Source organism: Equus asinus, chromosome 1, assembly GCF_041296235.1.
Source record: "Equus asinus isolate D_3611 breed Donkey chromosome 1, EquAss-T2T_v2, whole genome shotgun sequence".
Taxonomy (NCBI): domain Eukaryota; kingdom Metazoa; phylum Chordata; class Mammalia; order Perissodactyla; family Equidae; genus Equus; species Equus asinus.
Genome location: NC_091790.1, coordinates 168,952,404 through 168,974,170, shown reverse-complemented (window position 1 = coordinate 168,974,170; position 21,767 = coordinate 168,952,404). Strand labels below are relative to the sequence as shown.

Below are 21,767 nucleotides of genomic sequence, written 5' to 3'. Positions count from 1 at the left end.
AGAAAAATTCTAATACATACTTCACGTTTTAAGAGAGAATCTTAAATTGAAGTATAACATGCAAACAGAAACATGCACTTTATAAGAGTACAGCTCAGTGAATGTTTCTAAGGTGGTTGCCCATGTAACCTCTGCACAGACAGAGATGAAGAACATTACCTCCCTCTTGCTCCCTTCCTGTTGTTACCTCAACCGGATGATTTTTATGTCCATTGGTTAGTTTTTCCTGCTTTAAAAAGTGTACATAAGTTGAATTATATAGTATGTACTCTTTTGTGTCTGACCTCTTTCTCTTACCATTATGTGGATGAGGTTTAGCCTCACTCTGCATAGCAGAAGTTCCATTATATTGCTATCAAGTATCCCTCTGTAAAATTATTCCACAATCTAGATTTCCATTTTAGAGTTAATAGACATTTGGGTTGTTTCCAGTTTTTTGGGTACTACAAATATTGCTTAAATTTTCCTGTACATGAATGAATATCTCTTGGATGTTGGCCTAGGAGTGGAATTGCTGAGAGGTAGGGTATGTGTATGTTCAGCTCTATGAGATACAGAGAAAGGTTTCTCTAAAGTGATTGCATTTATTTTATATGTTAGAATATGGTGAACATTAGGGATGTATTTTGATGAAATAGGCATCATATTTGCTGAAAACATGCACAGTTTTAAATTTTAAGAAATCTAAATAGTATATAATTATTTTTAAAAACAACTAGAATGTTTTCGTCCTAATTTTTCCATCTTATATAGGAAAAAGTTGAGTGGATAAGTATATTATCTTGCAGCAGTCATCTTGAAGTACAAAGAGTTCTGTAGTAGAACTTTAAAAAATTAAATGTTCAGGGAACAAGATATATGCCGTAGATGTACTTGATGCCCAATAGTAATGATTTTTCTTGCCCTATGTATGCTATGAAAAGTAACTCTTGGACTTGAAATCAGGAAAAGAAAAACTTGCAGATTTTAGTTTATTTGACATCCAATAAGTTTTTCTTTCTTTTCTTTCTCTTTTCTAGAATTTCTTGGTTATGTTTAACATGTTACAGATAATGAACTTGGTCTACAGTATTCTGTATACAGAACAATAGTGTCAGTGATCAACATAGGATTAATACCTTTTTGGCAATTAAAATCACCTTAAAATCCCAAATTAACACTTTAGGGGTATATATGCAGATCTCACTGTGCATTTTAAAGGCATCCTTATTTAACATGGTTTTTAACATGTTAAATATGGTTTTTGAATGCTCTTTCAGTTTCAGTTACATTAAATACAGTATTTGGAAAGTATTTCAGTATATTGCAGAGGTTAATTACTCAATTTTCAACCAAATTCCTTTGTATGCAAGTGTAGGTCCAGAAGAAGGAGTTTTTGAAGTTTTTCAGTGAGATGGGGGAATGAACCTATCCCTGGTTTTCCTGTCTTTGTGTGTTTCATGTCCAGTTGTACTGAATGGTGTTTATCTAGTTGAGAGCAGTGGTGTAATTTCATCACCTCTCTTGACTTCTGGTTCTTGTGATCCGTATTTGTACAGCTTACACTGGGTTAAACCCTTCACTTCACTGGGTCTTAGTTTCTTTATCTGTTAAATAAGGGTGTGTGACTAAGCTGGTCCCTTCTAGAGCTAATTTCTGAGTGTATGTTCTATATATTAGTGTAGGATTTAGATGTATATTTAATAAAGTATGGCTTAGGTAGGCCTCTCTGGTTTTCTTTCTTTGTCTTGCAAGTGGAAGGAAGCATTTCAGAGAGAGAATAACTATCTTCCCCCTTCCAGAGCTTCATAACTGGTGCTAAATGAACCAGGGAGGAGAGAGTTCTGCTGAATCATGGCGTTGAACTTGGTGTTCTAAGCATTATAATTTCTGATGAATGGTGTCTCAGGCAATTTCTGTAAAATGATACGTTCTGACATCCAGTGACCTTTTAAACTAATATTTCTGTTATATAATTCAGTTGCTTCTGTTTCCTGGAGGTAATAACATTAGTTTGTACTGAGATAGATAATGATTTTGTTAGCAATTTCCTTTGTGGTAAGTGTTTTTACAGTAATTTAGTTTGAAGGAAGAATCGTTTGTACAAATAAAATCCAGAGGAACTCACCTTTAGTGTACTGTGATCAAGAAAAAAGGTATTCAGTGACTTCTGAGACTATATTCTTGAGACTCTGGGTAAAAAGTTATGTTGACTACATTTGTTTTTCTTGTTGCCAGCTACAAATCTTTTAAAACACATGCGCACACAATATTATGGCAAAGGGATAGGACTGTGGAATCAGACCTATTGCTAATTCCCTCATTAGTGAGTAAGCAATATTACAAAGCTGGGTTTTTTAATCCATAAAGCAAGAATAATACTGAAGTTTATGTAGTACGTATTAAGTGAAATGGTAACCAGAAGCATACACAACAATACTTGTCAAACAGTGATGTTCAATAAACATCAGCAGTTTAGTTTCCCTTATGAGGGCTACAAAGTCCTAAATGACGTCTAAGTTATCAAAGACACTTTAAGTTATGTTCAGTCAACTTTTACTGTTAAGTATATTTATTATATTCTGATTGTTTGAGTTGTGTTATATGCATTAACTCTTTTTACCAAAATAATTGATTATTCAGAATGCCTAGTGCCCTTTTATACCTGGTAATAGTTTACTGTAGCTAGAGTGACAAGGATGGGGGGTGGAGAGTTGAATTTTAGTCTTACATTTTTATCCAAAATATTTTGGCATAGCAAACCAAAAATGTGCTGAGAAAGAAATAGCATTTGTTTCCTTCTGCAGTTTGCTCCCATTCTTTAATCATGCATAACTTCCACACGTCTTTGCTGCAGACTCTCCTCTTCTAAACTGATCTCGTTGCCCACAGGCCATCGTCTCTGACACTGTGCATTTGATTGTACAACCTTCTCTTCTCTACCATAGTTGAGGTCTTGCCTCCTCCTTGAAGTGCTTTTACTGTGCATCTGCTCTAGCCTTCTTCCTTTGTCTCACCGACTTGCCACTTAGCACAGCTGCCTTGAGTTGTAATATACCCTTTTATGTGTGTCTTAACTCTCTAACTGGATTGTGTGCAGAGGGCAGTCTTTTTTATTTCTTTGTGTCTCTGGTGAACCTTATAGAGTCCTTCATATGGCAGATTTTTAGTGAATGTTTGTTGATGCTGTTGCTGCTTCTACCTCCGCTGATGCTGTCAAAAAAGAGTGAAAATCTGTTCCTAGATGCGTGGTACTTAGTTTTGCGATTTCTCTGATCACTTTGAGTAATGAAGATACCCTAGTTTTGACTAATTTGAGGTCAGACTTGGTTCTTTCTGCTGAATGTTTGAGTCATTCCCATCCATCCATTTGTCTTTCTGTCCATCCATTCATCCATCAGTCCAAATAATTTATTTGATGCCTTCATTTAGATAGAGCAAAGTATGTGCTATGAGCCATGGGAAATAGGAAAAAAAGTCAATTAATAGGGGATGATTACACTAGTTACCATTATTGGCTATTTCTAAGTAATTATTTTGTATCTTCAAACAGCTTCAAAAGACTGACAAATCAATGTTTATTTATGATTCTAAGTTAAACTATTTAATGTGTTACCTTTTATGATTCTTGCTTTAAAAAAAGACATGACATTTTTATTTAATTGACAACTGCTGATCCTTGTCACGTTAGTATTTTAATCCTAATATAAAAATCTTACCAAGAAAGTACTGCAGAATTTTTGAAGCCCGAATATTCAAACTTAAATAATAACAATGTAAGCTTGCTTTTAAGTAACTTGACTAAAAGTTAAAGATGGAGTTGAAACAAGATTGGAACAACTAAGATTAAGTATGTATGATGCTTACTAATCTGTTTTTGGTACCAATCTCATTTACTTGGTCTGCCTCATTAAGGCTAGTTTCTATTGGGCCAGTTTACCTTATCCACTATAAATGACATAAAGAACGTGAAGAAATCCATTTTTGAGAAAGAAAACTTAATCAATAATGCGAACACAAATTTGCTTTATATATAATTAGTTTAATGGAATGGTCTGATAAAAACTTTAAGTATGCTTGATTTTTTCATGGAGATAAGAAATAACTTTGAATTAGAGCAAGAAATTGTGTAACAAAACAGGCAGAACCAAATATTAATGTATGGATATAAAAAACTAATTAGAAATTGTGGAATTGAAAAGTGTTATCATGTGAAAGTAAAACATCACTATAGACAGAATAAACTCTGGAAAATTCACTTAGAACTTTTTAACTGGGAGACATTATTGAGGAACCCATACCAAAATCAAAGATAGAAAAGTATAATATATATATATGTATATATCTATATACACACACATATATATAAAGAAAAGAATAAAAATATTGTTGAGACTAGAGGATAGGTTGAGAAGAGTCATCATAACCAAAAGTATCATAACCAAAACATTTTAAAGACATACTATCTTCATTTCTTTATCTCCCGTTTACTTTAAAATTAACTTAAGGTGACATTATGCAGGTATACATGAAAACCTTCTTGACACAAAAATTCAAATATCAGGTCAGGATATATTGAGTCAAAAAGCATAAATACCTCTTTGCTCTTTTTAGCCATTCACAGTTCCCACCCTACCGCTAACCGTTATCCGTTTGGTGTTTATCATTCCAGACATTTATTCCCGTATATTTACATGAAAATAGATACACACATGTAGAAATATATAATATTCTGATTTTTTGTAAGAGAGATAAAATTGTGCATATTATTATACACTTTTAAACAATTCACTATTAAAAATGTCTCTCTGTAATTATGTGTGTCTCTAGGATAGATGATTAGAGATGGAAATCAATTAGCAAGCAAATTTTTAATTTTGATACATACTGGTAATGTTGCCCTCCAGTAAAGCTGTACCATTTACATTCCCACCAATGTTGTAAGAGAATGACAGTTTCCCTACACTCTCACTAACACTGAATGCTAGGAAGCTATTAAATTTGTAATTTCATGAGAAGAATTTCTTGATTTTATTTCTATTTTTTGAATTATTAGTGATGTTGGACATCTTTTCATGTTCTTATTTTTTTTTCTATTTCTTCTGTTGATTGAATGTTTACAACTTTTACCTATTTTTACTTTGACTTGTTCTACATAATAAATATTAACTTTCATCTGGTACATGTGTTGTAAATGTTTTCTCCCTGTCCATTTGCCATTGAGCTTTGTTATATTTCCACTCTAAAACATATTACCTTCCACGTTGTCTAGTCGAGTCTTTAGAACTCTCCAGGCTTATCATAATACATGTTCTTGATATTTGTCCTCATAATTATTCTCACCTAAAGATAGACATCATTCCATCAAATATGGTTTTAAATATTTAAGATATCCACTAAAAAGAGAAGGTTAAGGAGGCTAAATTATAGCTCTATTTTGTGTCTTTTCTGTAAGAAGGCCATTCCCTTTTCCCCTGTTTCTTATGCCGGGGTTAAAGCTTAGATTCCGGAAGGGCGTTAGTGTGAATCTCTGCTGAGCTCATGGGGCTTGCCAGTAACCTGCTACTGCCACAGAGTCAAAGGCCAATGAAAGCTGCTTGTCAGAGTTCTCTATGGGATGATTAACAATACAAGAGTGATGTGACTGGAGAAAAAAATAGGTGTCTCAAAATTTTGGTTTCCACTGTTAGCTCACCCATCTTGCCTGAAATCAATGTGCCTTTCTCTCTCTGTTTTTTCTGTGTGATGAGACATAATCGAAAAAGTGAGGGGGAATGGAATAAATGAAAGTGAAGTGAAATGGAATAAATAAAAGTGAAGCATAAAAAAAAGATACGTTTAGTAGTCTGGTATCCCAGACACTGGGACAATCGATGCCGTAGACCTCCAGGGAGCTCAATTCCCAGCAACTTTTTTGCGCTGTCAGGACCAAGTAGAAAAAGAAAATGAGAACCTGCAGGATATTGGGGCACTGTGTTTCTGTATTCATGCGTGTATGAAACACCATGTTTTACAAATTAATTTTTATTCCAAACACCTTTATGTGCCAGAATTTTAATTCTTTCATATATATATATATATATATGAATATGTATATACATGTATATTTTTTCCCCCTCTCATCTCAGGTTTTAAGGTGTGTGAGTTGTGTTTATGCATATAATTGCTGGATAAAAGGGAATGTATGTTTTACTGAGGTGACAGAACAATGCTTCCCACTCCCCTCGAAGTTGTCCATGCCCTAATCCTCAGAACCTGTGAATTTGTTATTTTCCATAGTGAATGGGACTTGGCAGACATGATTAAGTTTATTCTGGATTATTTGAGTGAGCCCAGTCGAATCACATGAGTCCTTAAAAGTGGAGAGCCTTTTCCGACTGGGTCAGAGCAGCAGAAGAAGGAATAGCTGTGGAGTGTGAGAGGGACTTGAGCTGTCATTGCTGGCTTTGAGGATAATTCGTGTATTTTTATTCTTTCAATTCCATTGATAGAAATGTTCAAGGCTGTGAATTTTCCTCTGATCTGTGCTTTCAAAATCTAGGTAGTGTTTTATCATTTTTAAAAGGTATTTTTTGTTTTAGTTTGTGTTTACCCTTTTATCCAAGAGTTGTTTAAAAATGGTTTTTAAAATTTCCAGGTAGAAGGACCTTATACAAAATTACTTTAATAATTTCTAGTTTCATTTTATTGAGATCAGATGTGTTGCTCATCATAGTTTTATTTTATGGGATTTTCTATTTTCCTGGTGACCTAATATGTTATTAATTTTTGTGATTCTTCATATGCATTTGAGAGGAAGGTTTTTTTTTTCTATTTTCAGGGTGTAAAGTTTAATATATATTCCTAAAATCTACATTATTAATTATATTTTTCGGGTTAAAAAATATCTTTTTACATTTTTAGTCCACTTAATATGTCTTGTACTGAGTGGTATGTTAAAGTCTCTTATTACAGTTTTGCTCTGTCTGTGTCTCCTGGCATCTCTGACATTTTGCTTTACAAAGAGGGATGCTGTATTATTTGCTGCATAGATATTCAAAGTTAGTATATCTTCATTGTGATCTTTGGCTTTTAACATTAAAAAGTGTACTTTTTTTACATTTAATGGTTTTTGTTTTGCATTTTACTTTGTTTCATGTCAGTGTTACTATCCCTGCTCATCTGTTGTTTCAATTTTCCTCATATATTTTTGCTTATCCTTTTGTATTTAGGCTTTCTGACTCATTATCTTTTAGATATATACCTTGTGAACAGTATATGATTAGATTCTGCTTTATGAGCTAGACTAAATTAGTCTTTTCCTTTTAATATTTAGCTTAGGTGCATTCAAAGTTATTGAAAAGACTGCTATGTTTGTCTTAATTCTGTCATGTTATTTCATATTATAATTATTCTGCATGTTATGGTGTGTTTGCTGGGTTTCTTTTTCTACATGAGTGTTTTTTTTCTCTATTATTTCTTTGGATTATCATTTTTTTTTTTGAAGGAAGATTAGCCCTGAGCTAACATCTGCTGCCAATCTTCCTCTTTTTGCTGAGGAAGACTGGCCCTGAGCTAACATCTGTGCCCATCTTTCTCTACTTTATATGTGGGATGCCTACCACAGCATGGCTTGCTAAGCAGTGCCACATCTGCACCCAGGATCCGAACTGGCGAACCCTGGGCCACTGAAGTGGAACGTGTGAACTTAACCACTGTGCCACCAGGCTGGCCCTGAACTATTTTTTAGCAAGGTTTTATTTTTATTTTAGTGGTCACTATTGTACTTATACCTTTATTCCCAGTTTAAAATTTTAAGATTTTAATGTCTGGTTTGTCAACTTTTGTTGCAATACCTGTCTGTTGCCTGTTCAACAAGCTTATTCTACTTTATTCTTTCTCTCTCCCTTCTTATCCCATTGTTTAATCAGCATTATTTCTGCTTTGTGAGAACATTCAGTACATAATATATCACATGTATCATATAATGTATTATTTTTCCATGCTTACCCTGTCTTTGTGTCTTATATCTATAAATAAATATATAAATGCACACTATTAGTTTTTTACTTAACTTTCTCAATCATTGGTGAGTTGGATTAAGTTTGTCTTCTAATGGACTCCTTGAGGACTCATGGACACAAAATTCCTTGAGCTGTTATAGGTTTAAAACTGTTTTTCTATGGCTCTGATGCTCCAAGGGAGCTTGGCTTGGTACACATCCTTAGATTCGACTTCATTTCCTAGAATCTTATGAAAATTCTGCTCCATCAGTGTCTTGCTTTGTATCTTGTTTTTGATAAATCTGTTGCCAGTCTAATTCTTTTTCTTTTGTATATTATTTGAATTTTTTGCCTGGAGACCCTGAGGATTTTTCCTTTACCTTCAATGTCTACTAGTTTTACTAGGATATGTCTCTGAGTTGATCATTGCAGGTCCCTTTCTCCCGGCGCCCAGTGGGCCATTTTAGTGTATAGATTCTGGTCTTTTACTTTTGAATACTTTATTAAAGTAGAATTTCAAATATTAATGCCATTCCACTTTTTAAAAATCTTCTTTAGGAATACCATTTATTTGTAAATTGGATTTTCTTTTGCCTGTCTTCCATTTCAACTACTCTCTCTCTGATCCTTTTAACTTTTTTCTCTATTTCATTTCATTCACTTGGTTGTTTTTCTAATATCCATTGTTATATTTTCATTCAAAGCTATTTTTCATTTAGCATTTTGTATTTTAGCTTTTATTTGTGACTTGATTTTTATAGTTTCCTTCTATGTCTTTCTGAGTTCAATCAACTCTTGTTTTATTTCTTTTTTTTTTTTTCTGGTCGTGAATTTCTCTTCTTAATTTTTAATTTCTATGTCATCTACCTAAATGATGGTTTGTGGATATTTAAATAAGCTTTGCATGCTATGTTATAGTTGCCTTCATTTTGGCACTTTTTGGAGAGGGAGTGGAATTTTCATCAGTTGAATTGTTTGGGTTCTCATTTTTAGTTTTCTTCTTCTTCGCTGAGGAAGATTCACCCTAGCTAACATTTGTTGCCAATCTTCCTCTTTCTGTTTGAGGAGGATTCACCCTGAGCTAACATCTGTGCCAGTCTTCCTCCATTTCGTGTGGGTCACAACAACAGCATAGCCGCCAACAAGTGGTATATGTCTGCACCCAGGAACTGAACCCAGGCTGCTGAAGCAGAGCACACTGAACTTAACCACTAGGCCATAGGTCCAGCCCCCTCAATTTTCTTTTTACAGTAGTTTTTCATTTGTTTGTTTTCCAGTGGGTTGGGATGGTTATGACAGTTATAGTTCAAGAGCACCCTCTTCTGTCATTGTAGGCAAAGTACTGTTTCTTTGCTGAGTAGCATGGCTTTTGAATTGTCATAAGTCCTTTGATTTAAAAATTTTCTTTTTTCCTAGGGGATTCTAAATCTTCCCCCTTGTTTCTTTCCTTCTCTGTGTGTAGTTTCCAAATGACCTTTTCTTTTGTTTTAACTCCCTTCTCCCTCCCACATGAAACCTTTCTGAGGTTACCTCATCAAATCGCTTCTCCATTGTCAGTGCTCTTATCTAACTGTTGACTTTTCAGTTTTTTCTCATAAAGGATTGACTTTCTGGCAGTGGTTTTAAGTTACATTTTGGCCTGCCATTTACTCACTGCTTCTTTCTTGTGGTTTAATTTCTCCTGAACTGCTCTGGTCTCCATGAAGCCTAGTGGCAGGAATACCAGCCAGAGCTTGCTAGATGTAATATTTATTTTTGTACCTACAATAACTTGACGTTGAGATGTTTCTGTCTTCTAGTTATGTGGAAGTCATGAGTTTGTGTAGTTTTATTTGTTCTTCCTGATGTTGTTATTTATTTTTTTCAGGCTATGTTGGGATTTTGAGATTTATACCTCTGCCACTGCTTTTGCTACCTAGAATCTTCTCTATCCATTGATATCACCCAGCATCCTTTGGTGACTTATATGTTTCCTAATTTCGCTTATTATGAAATTCAAATCTTGAATATACATGAAAGCTTTCCAAAAGATGAGAAGATATTTCAAATAATTAAATTTATACTTCATAGGCTTTATCAGACACATAGACTGAGCAGGTTATAAAAAAAGTGGATTCTGAGGTCTTAACAAGGTCTTACTAATGTAAAAATCCATGCCTTTTTTTTCTCTCTGTTACCAATGTTTAGAATCTCTAACGTGTTTTGTGAGGCTATATAATAAAACAGTGATCTTCTTTTTAAGTGTGGCATCATTGACTACTGTCTTTTTGCTAAGATATCTGAGACAACTACGCATGTTTAGTAAGTCCAAGGGCAGGTTGAAGTTTCATGTGGAATAGTTACATGGGAATTTGCTGAAGCAATTACTCTGCTGTTTAATGACAAGTAATTATCCACATCACTTCCCAAGCTATACATCTCTCTCTTGCCCTTCAGCATTATGAACATCCCACCCATTGGCATGCACATTTATTTTGCACAGTATCCAGCTGTTACCTACTCTAAGATGTAACACACCTCTAATTTATGTAACTAAATTTAAGCCTTGCTTCTCTGGGGCTTGCAAAATCTAAAGCCTTACTTTTTCTAATGACCAATTTTTTGTATTCTTGTAACTTTGTGCCGCTTTTAGAATCTGTGGTCACTGAAATAATTCTTGTACCAATAAGAAGCAAGCAGGGACAGTAACTTTCCTACTGGGGAAAACTGAGTTATCATGTAAATGCATTTCTAATTATCATTCTGTGGGCTCCTATTCATTTCTAGTTACCATGGATTTCATTGTAGCATGTCATAATTGCAGTAATGTTGTTTAAATTATTTTTCTTGAATTATTTCACTTTTTGAGGCATCTTTAATACTCCTTTGTAACCTGCAGCTGAGTTGAAAAGAACCCCAGCTGTATCGACAATTTTCAAAATAACTTTTAAGAGCTTATAGGAGAATACTTTAAGAGAGCTGTTCCAATAGTACTCTTTTTAAAAATCTTACAAGTTTTCTGAGTAAGATTGGATCATTGTACTTTCATTAGTTCTATTATGACTGAGAGGTCATGAAGTGGTTACTGCAGTTATCTTTTATATTCTCCAGCTTAGCAATGAAAAGATGGAAAAATATGAGTGGTTCCTGTGCTTCATTCCCATATTTATTTCCATATATTACATATTACTATATTTACCTCCCGTCTCCAAACAGGTGATCATGTATGTAGTTAAACCCTCATTTCCACACTGAAATCAGGAGCTTTTTCATATGTAAACATCTGGAGAGTTCAGAATTTTCCATATTGTATGCTCTGTGTTTTTCTGCTTCCGTTTCTGACCTCGAGCAATTTGTGACTCTCTCCTTCTACCTCTGCATTTATCTTGGGTAAACCAGAGGATTTGATGATAGCATTTCAAATATGAAGATACCCTAAGATTACTTTCTAGCTTCTAACGTACCTCTGAAAATAGGTGAAAATATTGCATTTGTGAGCTAAATTTTTGCATATTTATTTAGCTTTTGTTTATACATATATTGTATATTTGCTCTATCAGAGTCCATGAAAGATTTGGTTCAGTTTTTTGGGGTGTAATGAGGTAGTTGGATAAACGAACAGTTGATTATAATACCTTGCAGGAACGGTTGTAACAGAGAGAGGCAGCAAGGGGAGTAGAGAACATGCAAATGAAGTCATAGAAATTATTTCTTTACTGTGACACATTTACGTAAGTTACATCATGATTTATGTGTAAGTTGAGTGAAAACACAGATAAAACAGGATCAATGAGCCATTCTATTTAGATAATATTTTCTCATGTAAATTTTAAGAATTAGTATCTTTAGTTGCTTTTCTGTATACTAGTTATATTTTCTAACTTGAGTTTAGGAGATGTCTACTTCTTTAAAATCAAGATATACAAAGTGTTAAAGCAAAATCTACAAGCCCAGAGGTATAAATGATTCTTGTCTCATTGTACAGATGCCCATTTTCCCTATAAATAGCTATAAAAGGCCATCATTTGTATAATAATTATTGAAATTAAAGTGTTTGGGTGACGCATCTCTAGTTTTAGCTAAGTAATGAAATCACACTCTATGTTTGTATATAACTTTGGGCTAGTGAAGAAGTGGATGTTTATAAGTAATTCTCTTTTAAAACTCAATGTTGGGATTTGCTAATTCCTGAATTCCACAATGTGAGATAATTTTTGGTAGTTGTTTTTGTATTCTGTGTTCCTGTATAAGTTGTACATTACATATCTATATACATTTGCTGAACACTCACATTGTTCCTTTTTATTTTCCAAGTTTTAGTTAAGTTGACTTGAGTAGCTGAATTGAACATGCTGTTTCTCTGTACCGACTGCCACTACATTTACTGAAGTCTTTGTTGGTTAGTACGTATATATTATCTAAAATGATCCGTATTTTCAAATTTGAGGTAGTAAAATTAAATTATAAATTATAGAAAGTAAAAAATGTGTTTAAAAACTATTAGTAAGATTGGTACATGAACAGTGTAATGTTATAGTCCTTATTTTTTATTGTGTTATCCAAATAGCAATCGCATTGACAGAAAATAGCTATCTTAAAGAGGAGAAAAATGTTCTAAAGCACAAAATAAATAGAAAGAAAATGATACCTCCTGATGGCACAAATTGTATGACTCTTACTTAGGGCTACCTAAGAGTTTGAAACAGTGATTCATCTCATAACAAGTCTAGTTACTCAACAAAGCAGAACTGCATCTGTGACTAGAACGGCTTTCTACTAGCCCTCTCCCCACAAATACAGGATAATAGTGATCCTCCTCATTTTCAACACTCTGCAAATATTATTATTATGCCTAACCAATTTCAGTTTTCAAGAGGGTAATTTGGGATAGGATATTTGAAGACAAATACTTAAAATGCTGATATTTACAGAAAAGAATAAAAAAATTCTCCTACATAAAACTATCACTACCTCTTTACACCTAAGAAAATTAACAGTAATTCTGTAATATCATCTAATATCCAGTCCACAAGTGTCCCCCAAAATGACTTTTATAGTTGTTAATTTTTTTCTGGTACTAAGAGCATTCAAAGTTCACAAGGTTGTTATGTCTTATACATCTTCTTGCACAAAATCTTGTGCTTTCTGTTTGATAGCTGTGACTTGATAAACAGAAGTGGCTCTCTCCCAGTGGATAATATACTTTCTTGATTAAAAAATAATGGTAACAGTTGGGAGTGTTTCCCACAAAGTCATAGTGGCAAATAGTGCTGAAGTCCTTCTTTGCCTTCTTTGTTGATCCAAATGGGATTAATATTGGAGGAAACGATGTTGTCCAGCTCCTTTCTTTTTCTGCCCTCTCCATCTTTCCTCACCTCCACTTTGACTTCTGCTATTCCATATTCACAAAGCAGGAATCTTAACGAGGAACAAATGTGGCTAACAGGATTTCTGAATCAGGCAGTGTAGGAGACAACCGAAAATTAAGCCATCTTGGCTTTGAGAGGGAGATTACATGTTCACAATTTAGAGATTATTATGACTTGGATGTCTCAGATGAAGAGATATTTTCATTGTAATCTTTGGTCTTCATTAAAGATTTTTTCTGTGGTTTTGAGAAAGTTAAAAAAGCCTTTAGTTTATCAAATAATTGCTAACCTTTTTTAGTTTTTTTTTTTTTTGCGGGCTCACTCTTACATATAGATAGCATATTCTTAATTGAAGTATGATGATGGTCTGACTACTTGCTTTCAAAAAACCTAAAGTAGAAAAAACTCTATTAAGTATAACTTTCTTCATTTCTATATAGATTTGAAAGTCATAGGAATTGAGGAGAGAAGAAATTTACTCTGGTTTGGTTTGGGAGATTTTATGAAAAGTAACTTTTTTTAAAAAAGTACTGTACATAATTTAAGTACAGCATATTTTGCCGTAGGTGACTTGAAGCAATAATAAATTATAAATATCACTGTTGCTTACAATTCAGTTATAGGCAAAACTACATTATAGTTTAAGTTAAAGTTTCAGTAGATTATTACTACTCAAAATTTCACCGGGGGTTCAACCTCTGTAATAAAGAAATGCAAATGAATCAACTAGGAGATGCTGTTTTGATCTAGCATGTTGACAATGCTAGACAATAATATCCAGTATGGACAGAGGTTCAAGGGAGTAGGAGAAGTTGTGTCCTCATGGTTGGAATGTAAAGTTCTTCAGTCTTTTTGGATGGTAATTAGATGATATGTATTAAAGTTTACATCCTTTGATTTAATAATTCCACTTCAAGGAATTTTTCTTAAGGAAATAATTGGACAGCTCCACAAATAAATGTGTGAAGTGTATTACTATAGAAGGACTTATAATACTAAGACTTTTTTAAAAACCTAAACACTAAAAAAGAATGGAATGGTTAAAAAATATTTTGGTAGTTCCATATGATTATCACAATATGCATTCATTTAAAATTACAGTTTGGAATTTATTTACTGGTATGGTAAAATATCTATAATAGTAATAGTAAATGAAAAGAGTGGAATAGAAAATTGTGTTTATTTATCTTGCTTTTCACATTTATATTTTTCAAAAAATGTATCTATCTCCATACAGGAGTATTGAAACAAAATATACCAATATATTGACAATTGCTAGCAATTTAAAAATAATATGCTTTTTAAATGGTCCCTTTTAATATACTTTTTTGAATCTTCCAAATGTTTTACCATTAGCAAGTGTTGTTTTAAAAATAAAAAAAATGTTTAAAAAAGCTGTCACAATTAGCTCAAAATATATGCACCCATAAAAAGGCATATAAATTATTTCGTGCCTAAAATCTCAGATTACCTTTTTTCTCTGGATTAAATTATTGTAGGATTTTATGCTGGTAAAATAATATTCACTAAATATTGCATTCTCTATGGGATGGCATTTGCAAAACCCGTAAATTTAGAGAACACAATTATGTCAGTGAATTGAAATTAATGAAATGGCATCCCACACAAGCACCATAATTTGCATATTAATTTAACTTAATGTTTTTATGGATGTGACAGACTTATCCTAGTCATATTTGATAAAAAAAAAAAAAAACAGATCATGAAGCAACCAAATGTTGAGCAATTGTTCCAGTAGATTCACAGTATTCCAGAAAGCATCTTTGATATGTTACTGTTTTGGCCTTTTGAGTTTTGGTTTATTTACCTTTTATTGCTTTTTTTAAAAGTAAAAAGACATTTTGTCAATAAATAGATAGTTGTTGATGATGAATATTTATTTTTTAACTATTGAAGATTATTTTTTCTCTTTTGAATTGGAATTTCTCATTTAAAGAAATTAGATTTAGGGGCCGGTCCAGTGGCTTAGTGATTAAGTTCACAGTCACTGCTTTGGTGGCCCAGTGTTCGCAGGTTTGGATCCTGGGCGCAGAACTGCACACCACTCATCAAGCTGTGCTGTGGCCGCATCCCACATATAAAACAGAGGAAGATGGACACAGATGTTAGCTCAGGGCCAATCTTCCTCACCAAAGGAAAAAAAAGAAAAAAAAATTAGATTTAAATTAAAACTTCTATTATGCATCACCTTAAATAGATTCTGTTATTTGGATCATCCTACTGTTGTTAAAAATATTCATTGGCTTTCTTTTAATGTGATGTTCCTCAACTAGTTTAAGGAACCTCTTATAGTTATGGGTCTATAGATGGTGAATTGATTTTACTTGTTTTCTACACATTTCCTCAATAGCATTTTCCCTCTATTAAGGTCAGTTTTGCCAAATGAAATTTTATTTCATCTATGTTTTCAAATTTATTTGCATGTACGTTAGACTTTTATTCTTCATTTCATCTCTGTTTCTTTTTGCTTTATCTCTTTTGATGATTATTTCTTCCTTGTCATTTCTTATCATTACGTTTTGGGGCTTTCTACTCTGCCCCAAATTTTTTTTATTACATTGGCTAGGGGTTTGTCTATTTTGTTGAGTGTTTCAAAGAACCAGCTTTTTTAAAAAAATTTTATTTTGTTGATGTCTAATTGACATATAACATTATATTAGTTTCAGGTGTACAACATAGTGATTCAATATTTGTATACGTTGTGAAATAATTATTGCAATAAGTCTGATTAACGTCTATCATTACACAGTTACAGAAATTTTTTTCCCTCTGATGAAGACTTTTACAAGGTAATCTCTTAGCAACTTTCAAATGTGCAATGCAGTATTATTAACTATAGTCACCAAGCTGTACATTACATCCCCATGATTTATTTATTTTATAACTGAAAGTTTGTCCATTTTGACCCGTTTTACCCATTTTACCCCTCACCCCCACTCCAGCAACCACCAGTCTATTCTCTGTATCTATGAGCATTTTTTTTTTGGTTTCTTTGTTTATTAGATTACACACATAAGTGAGATTATACAGTATTTTTATTTCTCTCTCTGACATCTTTTTCTTAACATAATGCTCTCAAAGTCCAACCATGTTTTTTGCAAATGGCAAGATTTCATTCTTTTTTATGGCTGAATAGTATTCCATCGTGTATATATTCCACATCTTCTTTATCCATTCATCCAGACATGGACACCTAGATTGTTTCCATGTCTTGGCTATTGTAAATAATGCATCAGTGAACAGGGGTGTATATATCTTTTCACATTAGTGTTTTTGCTTTCTTTGGATAAATACCCAGAAGTGAAATTGCTGAATCATACGGTAGTTCTGTTTTTAACTTTTTGAGGAACCTCCATATTGTTTTCCATAGTGGCTGCACCAATATACATTCCCACCAACAATGCACAAGGGTTCTCTTTTCTCCACATCCTCACCAACACTTGTTATCTCTTGTCCTTTTGATAATAGCCATTCTAACATATGTGAGATGATATTGTGGTTTGGATTTGCGTTTGCCTGATGATTAGTGATGAGCATCTTTTCACGTGTGTGTTGGCCATCTGTATGTCTTCTTTGGGAAAATGTCTATTCAGATCCTCTGCCCATTTTTTAATTGGATTGTTTGTTTTTGTGCTATTGAGTTGTATGATTTCTTTATATATTTCAGATATTAACCCCTTATTGGATAGACGATTTGAAAGTATTTTCTCTCATTCAGTAAGTTGCCTTTTAATTTTGTTGATGATTTTATTTGCTGTGCATAAGCTTTTTAGTTTGATGTAATCCTGCTTGTTTATTTTTGCTTTTGTTGCTTTTGCTTTTGGGGTGAGATCCAAAAAATCATCATGAAGACCGATGTCAGAAAGCTTACTGCCTATGTTTTCTTCTAGAAGTTTTATGGTTTCAAGCCTTGTGTTCAAGTCTTCAATCTATTTTAAGTTAAAGTTGTGTATGATGTAAGATAGTGGTCTAGTTGCAGTTATCTTGCATGTAGCCGTCCAGTTTTTCCAACACCATTTATTGAAAAGACTGTTCTTTCCTCATTGTATATTCTCTCTTCCTTTGTCATAAATTAATTGACCATATATGCATAGGTTTATTTCTGGGCCCTCTATTCTATCCGTTTGATCCATGTGTCTGTTAAAAAGAACCGGCTTATTTGTTTATTGATTGTATAGTTTTTCTGTTTTAATTTTTATTTCTTTCTTTCTTCTGCTTTTGTTTTACTTTGTCAATCTTTTTCTAGCTTTCTGAGTTGAATGTTGAAATAACTTTTCTTTTTTAATTTTTTCATTAAAAATTTATATTTATTTATTAAATTATTAAATTTATTAGATTAAATTAATTTGTGGTTATAGTAAAATTTTATTTATGTAAATAATGTAATTTAAAAAACTACATAATGTAAATTATGTAATATTTAAACATTTATGTAAATATTTAATAAAATCAATATTTGGTTGTTGCATTGTTATCAGAGAATTTTATTAGTGTATTTGTATATTAGTATTAATATATTGTAATATATTGGTAGTATTAATATACTAATATTAGTATCAGTAGATTTCTAATTTTTTGATTCAGTTCCTCCTACCAACCAGACTTTGAGTTCCTTCTTCATTTTTGGCACATGGAGATTTCTCTCCCTTAGTTTCAAATTTGGCTATATAACCCAAAATTCTTTTGTTTTTCCCTTCTGCCTCAGCATTTCATTGATTTGGAGCCGAAAGCAACTGATGATTATGTCTGCACAATCCATTATAATAATATGCCGAAGCTATGCTTCTGTTTTCTTCGGTTTCAGGTGTCTGTATGATGTGAACTAAAATTCTGCTTCTAACATGGGGTCAATTTGACCTCAGTAAATATTTATTGAGGATCTATTATCTGTCAGGTACTATTCCAGTGGGTCAGGCATACAGGAAATTATGAGACAGCCTCTTATTTATTAGTAATTGCTCAGTAGATATCAAGTCCTAAAATCAGAGTGTCCGTGTTCAGGACTAATTATACAGGCAGAACTACAAAGTGGAAGCTATTATCTTACATTCCCACGGGGATATCTCTTGGCATTGTTTTCTCTTGCAGAAATTATACAAGTTCAAAAATTAAGGAAAGTACTTTAAGTACTGTGAATGAGGTGTGCTGCTTATTATGCTTTAGGTTTTACGTATTTTGGGTTTTAACATAAGACATTTTAAGTTTGAGGATTTATATCATCATAACTAAAGGTATTTTCAGGTAAATAATTAGTCACCAAGGTAAAGAAGAAAGGAAAGTCTTAGGAGTATTTTATAGAACCTTTGAAAAGACATGCTGAACTGTTCTGTACTAATCACCATATATAGTTCTACATCTTTTAATTAAATAACCTACTACTCTCATTGTTTTCCCTTCATTCTTGGACTTTGAAGAGTGAATCTGTTAAGGGGATACTTAAATCGAAATCACATTTGAGTGTTTATAGTTAAGGATTTCTGAATTTAAAGATAAGGGGCACAGTTTCATAGTAACTCCAAGCTTTGGATTTGCAGTTTTTTTAATGACTTCATTTTTATCGCTCCCAGGATGTATTGCAAACACCTGAGAAGCTCAACCTCAAAGATAAATAATTTAGGACAGAAAGATTTTTGTAGGTTTTTTTTTTCCCTCAGTTGAGAATATTTGCATTTAATTTAGGACATTGAGTACATTATCTCAAATCAGAGATTTGAGCCGTTATGAGTTTCTAAGGAGCACTTATTCACCGCCAAAAGTCTAGTTTCATCTGTCAGCATATGTATGTGCCCCGTTACCCCTTTTGCCTCCCCCAGACACCCTTCCCCTCTGGTAACCACCAATCTATTCTCCTTATCTGTGTTTTTATTTGTTTGTTTATCTTCTACATATGCGTGAAGTCATATGGTATTTGTCTTTCCCAATCTGACATTTTGCTTAGTATAATACCCTCAATCTCCATCCTCATTGGTGCAAATGGCACAATTTTGTCTTTTTTTTATTGGTGGCCATTTTTTCTTGAAGGAAACACAGATTTGTGTACCATCACACCTCTACTTTTATTTATGTATTCTTTTATTAAGCAAATATTTATTGAGAATCTGATTTGTTTCAAATACCGTGCTAGGTGCTGTGATACAAATATGAGTAAGATAGCTTCTACTTTTAAGGATCTTACAGTTAGGGATGGAGGGCAGGAGAGAAAAAAAGTAAACAGTACAATATAATATGATAAATGTAAGCACAGGGTGCTTTTGGAGTACATGGATGGGTCGCCTGTCCAAAAAGGAGACGTCTAAGAATGTTTCCTGGAGGATTACAACTGAAGGTAAACTCTGAAGAATGAGGAATGCTGGGGCTTGGTGCTGAGAGGGTATGGCCGATTGAATTACTCCAAGTAGTTTGGCATTGTTGGATATGAAAAGTAGCAGTGGTAAGAGATCAGCTTTGAGGAATAAACAGTCTCAGATCATAAAGGACCTTAAAAGCTATGTTAAGAAGTTTGAAGTTGACCTGAGAGTCGTGAGGAGCCACTTAAAGGTTTGAGGAAAATTACTCTGACTGTGTTTTAGAGCATGAATTTGTGGTTCGTAGAACCAGAGGCAGAGAAACCAGTTAGGCAATGATGAAGTAACCTGCGTCAGAAATGCTTAAGCAAGTGCTGAAGCAGTTTGTTGGAGAGAAATGAATAGATTCAAGAGCTAACAAGAATTTGGACAGATTGACCGTGAGATGAAAGGGAAGAGGCAGGGATGACTCCCAAGCTTCCAATATGAGTGAGAAGTTGAATGGATGGTGATGCCATAACCAAGGTGAATGGAGCAACATGAGAAGGCACAGCTGGGAGCTGGGAATTGTGCAGACTTGTACTATAGAATTAGCTTCCGTCCTGGAATGACAACCTGACCAGGTGTTTTCCGCTTTCCAGCAGCGTGCAGCCCAGGTGTGATCTGCTGCTGTTGAAGCCTCACGTGACTTATGGCTGGGAATTAATGACTTGTCCTCTCTTTCTGAGTAGATGTCTTGCCAGAATGGAGGGTGATATAGTGATAAAAGTATTTTTTAAAAAGTCTTTACGCACAGAAATATGCAGTAATGAATAGCCAACAAGGGAGGAAAGAGTTATATTTAATAGTGCTAAAGTTAGAAATACAGATAAAAGAGGAAAATAGAAACAATGTTCATATAAAGGCATTGTTATTACCTCCTATAGAATGTTGCATCTGAAGTATTAACCATTAATTATTCCCTAATAGGCCTTGGGCATTGCCTGGAAGTGCGCCCTGAAGGTGTATTTTCTGCCAGTGTTCTGGCCTTCTTTAATCTATTTGTTTCCTTTTTTATACTTAACGCTATTTTAGCACTATAGGAAACCTTAGGTTTTAAATTATCAACGTTGTAACCGAATCTCTCTCTTTCCTAAAATAGTACCTATCCCTGTGGAATATATTCTTTCCCATTGAAACAGATTATGGGATTGTTCTAGAGGGCAAGTCATTAGGACAATCGAATATATAAAATTGATGTATTATAAGCATTTTGGTAGTTCACTGAGAACATTCGCTGCTGAATCTGTTTCCTACACCTCCTACCCCAATTCATCACCACCATCTCACCAGGCAAAATGAGTCCTGCTTGAATCTGTGAATTTTTTCCTGTTCTGGAAATAACATTGTGTCACATTTGGAACATATTGGAGAAGTCTATAATATGTAGCACGTTAGTGTAGAAGGATATTCTACTTCTTGTGCAGAGATGGCTTTTAGTGCTTATGAGGACTTTAACTATGGTCTTTAAGCCATAAAACATGGGGTCACGACTTGATATTGCTGAACAGTTCTCTGGATGCTGTGAGGGTGAAAAGAGAATGCTGTCAGCACTTTGTTGAGTGTGACATGATTACAAATGATTCCTCACAAAGTCCTGAAAGTGTAAGCATGCTCTCAACCTTGCCCTCCCACAGACATATTTTGGTAGCTTCTTCTCAGACTGTTAAAGTTTATAGTACTCTTACTTTAAGCCATGTGGTGATTTACCATGATGGTATGAGAGGAATATTTTCTTTTTGTGTTATTACAACGTGTGGACAAAATTTAAGGTAATGATATCAAAGTTATAGTTGATGTAGATGGCTAATTTCTGGCTAATTAGCAGGCTAATCTTAGAGTTATTCAGTGAAGTCTGGCTAACGCTGAATCTTGTGAAGAATAGTCAATATATTTGCTCATTAATTGGTTTGAAAGAACTGTTATTTCCACGCTTGAAATGTAAATAACACCAGCTATTTCATGGTCCTAATTTAGTAACCAAATATTTTTAAAAGAATCTATTAACTAAGAGAAATCTTTCTTAATTATGTTGTAGTTAGTTATTTAGTCTTGAAGTGGCTTGGTAAGGTATTGTCTTCAAAAGGTGCTGCTTTCCAAGTTGTCCATGTATC

General features: G+C 33.6%; 1 protein-coding gene across 5 annotated transcripts in view; it reads left to right on the top strand.

Moving 5' to 3' along the window:
* Window positions 1-21,767, top strand: part of IMMP2L (inner mitochondrial membrane peptidase subunit 2) — an 845,338-nt gene that overhangs the window by 209,874 nt on the left and 613,697 nt on the right. The window lies entirely within an intron of this gene.